This window comes from Egretta garzetta, unplaced genomic scaffold (assembly GCF_000687185.1).
Source record: "Egretta garzetta isolate BGI_Z169 unplaced genomic scaffold, ASM68718v1 scaffold59, whole genome shotgun sequence".
In the NCBI taxonomy this organism is placed as follows: domain Eukaryota; kingdom Metazoa; phylum Chordata; class Aves; order Pelecaniformes; family Ardeidae; genus Egretta; species Egretta garzetta.
Genome location: NW_009267230.1, coordinates 166030 through 169761, shown reverse-complemented (window position 1 = coordinate 169761; position 3732 = coordinate 166030).

Below are 3732 nucleotides of genomic sequence, written 5' to 3'. Positions count from 1 at the left end.
ACTTTTGCTTACACGTGCACAAGAACAGCTACAGAAAGAGCCAGCCAGTGTTTCACCACACTTGGTGATGCAGAGTGTGGGTGGGTAGGGGATAGCTTTTAGTTTGATGTTTGTGATCAGTGTGTATTTTAGATAAGGATGGAGAGAATTTGGAGTAAATGAGAGGTTACTACATGCACCACAAGGTTTTGTATTTCCTTAATACCAGTAAGCCACATTCTTAAGAACAACAGTTCAGCAGCCTTTAAATAACTCACCAAGCAGCAGGCAGTCCTGTCCACAGTATTCATAGCAGCTTCTCACATGTTAAAGGCACTTCTGTGTTGCCAAGAAAATGACGGGGAAAGAAAAAACACTTTGAAGGCAGACACAGGCCTGAACAGAAATGCTCAAAAGCTCTCCGGAAAAGTGTTTGCAAACAGAAGCCAGGAGAGACAGAGGAGCCACTGTTCGTTAAGGGCGCTAACGTAACTAGACCGTAAGTCAATGGACACCAGGGCAGGGCAAGAAGCGCTGTCGCTTTCAGGAGGAAGACTGTTGTTACATGTGCTCTTTGCTTGGGATGAACACGCCAGAGCTCCTGAGAGAGGTGGCTTAAGTCATGGGTAACAAGCGGCTTGGTGGGGACTTTGTACCAAAGGTTTGCCTAGCATGTTAATAGGCATGTGGGTTTCATACTGCTGCCAGCAGCGAGGCCAACAGCTTACCTGCTACAAACGACGTCTGATCTCTGTGCTGTGGCACAGCTGTGGAGTGCTCACTGAATTGATTTTTCACATCAGGAGAGGGTCTGGTTAGAGGCAGTGGGATGTCAGAAACTGCTAACGGTGCTGTTATGTGCCACTAGTATTTGAATCAAGAACTACAGCATCATCAGCTGGAGCCCTGCAAAAGCTCTTCTGCTGCATGCATCGCGTCTGAACCAAACACATCCGCTTGCTGAAGGCATAAATGACCTTGAAACATGCTCAGCTGACAACGTGCTGTGCGAGCACTCCCATTCCACAATTACAGCTGTCGCAGCACAATCGGCCATCTCAGTGTCTCCTCAGTAATGCCTGTAGTAGCCAGAAATGCCGAGCGTAAGGGAACACTGCTATCTGACCAGCTGTGAATTTTACTGCCTGCTTCTACAGCCACCCTGAGGAGCCCAGGTTTGGCTGAGCATGGTAATCGCAGTGACAGTTTTCTGGGTTGCATATTTGGTGCAAACACTCCCAGGAATGTCACACAGTGTAGGCTTGGGGAACAGAATTGCAAGGGGTGGACTCCTAACATCAGTGCCCTGACTGTTGGGGTGGGGTTTTTTTAGCACTGGTTCATCTCCATCTTGCAACTGAGACTGGATTACTCCGAAGTGGCAAGCAGAGTCCCTCCAGGGTCTGGGTTCACGCCTCTCAGGATGGTTCCTGTGTCCAGGTTACAGGCCAGCGGGAAGCCACACCTGAACCCAGGTCTCCCTACTCCCTTTTCAGAAGCCTTCCTTGTCCAGAGAAATGAGGCTTCCAGGAGCAAGACTCTTAGCGTCAGCGGTATTTTGGTGTTTGTGCACAGCACAGAGGTGCCTCACAGCCTGCAGAGAGCTGCAAAGCAGTGGGACACCCAGCATCTTGTTAAAGCCGCGGAGGGAAGAGCAGACACTAAATTGAGCTCCCGTTTAAAACAAGCAACTCTTAGGCAGCCTCCTTCCACCTCCTGGGGCCAGGGACAGCTTCCGTGTGTAAGGTGAGGAGAACACGTGGCAGCTGGGTAATCCTTGCACCTTCTGAAAGCATAAATGGATGCAAGCACCTGAGAGTAGCGTCCCCAGGATGTTCTCAGCGAGCATACGGACAGGAGAACTATCGGGGAGCTGCTGAGGAGTTCTGCAACTTTGGAGCCGAGGAAAAGGTTGGGCTGTCGGATGTGTGCACAGGTTGCAGGAAAATGAGATGCCCAGCCAGTGATGGAGCGCTAGGGAGGAAAGCTTCCCCGCCACCTACTCTGACATCTGGGAGGTGAGGATTGGTGGGTTGTACTTTCAGGTTTGTTTTTTTAAAAAGCAGCTCAGCAAAGTACACTCACAGGCTTTTTCAGTCTCTTATGCAAGCTGACCATTTCTAATTCGCACAACCAACAGTGCCGTATCCTAACCTCGGTATTTGTAACAAGACAGATGAGTGACCAAAAATTGCCATGAGCAGAGGAGAGGGGAGTTAAGGCAGCTACCAAATTCCAGCCACCTATGAACCCTGTCCCATCTACTGTGAAAAAGGCAAGTCTGTCTGGCAGATCTGAGCCCCAGTGCCAGGTTCCCAGACCAGGAACTATTTGCTCTCTGGAGGAATGGCCCGGAACACTGAGAAACAACAAATAAAAGAAAACAACAAAAAAAGCCGTTTTCCAAGGTCTGCTAATCTTTTTTAAACTGGAGCCATCCAGCCAATCCCTACGACTATAACTTATCAGTCTGTTCCCAGAATTTTGTTTTTCCGTACCAAATGTGAGACTTTACTAAAATAAAAATAATAAAGCAGCCCTGGCTGTGAAAATCTACCCATCCTTGGCAACAACAGGACTACAGAGATGCTTGAAGTGCTGCACACCCAGGAGATACCAGAATCAGGCTCCTAGTATGCAATAGGAGCTACCACAGCTGTTACCAAAAACAGTAATGTTTTTCTCTCCGCTCTTACTACCTAGATGCTGCTTTAATTCTTGTGTGAAAATGTGCTAAATGAACATGTTAAAAGTGTCATCCCCTTCCTGCTGTTTGATATTGCACTGACACCTGATACGAATGGTTTTCATTTCAGCTTGAGGAACGTATGTAAAAGCGTGTAGTTACAGCGGTGTAAGAGACTGAGAGAGCCTGGCCACGTACAATCAAGTAAATGCAGAACTAATATGGGTTCATTTTCGTATTCAGGTGCAACAGAGACTATTAACGCTCATGGCAGATGCTTGATATTTTATTTGAATAATTGACATTATTTAAAATAAAACTCAGTTTACTACAGAACTCTGGTAAAATTTGTTTTAAAGTAAATGTGATCAAAATGCCCATTTGATTGCAAAAGCTTAACTGGGGCTGGGAACCGGTACGAGATCCTGGCCTCTGATGCCACTGGTGTTTCAGAAGCTGTCCGCCTGCCACGGGCAGCTGACCCGAACAGCCTGCGGCAGCAGCAGAACAACCCCTGCATGAGGTTTTTGAGGTTTTGCTGCACTCCTGGCAGAAGCTGGCAGTCTCCCAGCGCGGAGAGCTGCCCCGACACTGCGCCCCCGCACCGGCGCGCCCCTGCTGCCCGACAGCCCCTAGGATGCCAGGAAGAAGTCCCCCTCAGCACAAGGCAGGACAAGAGCAGCACCTCTCATCCCGACGGATCAGCCGGGCCGCTGCTGTCCAGGAGCCATCAGGAGGCAGCTCAGGGGTCTGGCTCACAGCACAACCGCCTGCTTTGGCTCTGCCTCTATGCTGCTCCTCACACTCCTTTCCACCAAGGCACCCAGACCTCAGTGTCTGGCAGCAGCCACCACAAGGCAGCAGAACAACCTCTGACAAAGTTGGAACAGTGCTGAGCACCAGGTACATAAACAGATCAGACCTGAGGACCTAAGGAAAAGCCCTAAGGCCCTAAGTGTGATGGGGGACGCAGTCATCCTCCCAGCAGCCGGGCAGAGCCCAGCCTCGCACCAGCCCTCAGCAGGACCTCCCCATGTCCAGGCTGAGCTTTGTTCGTAACTCAGCAG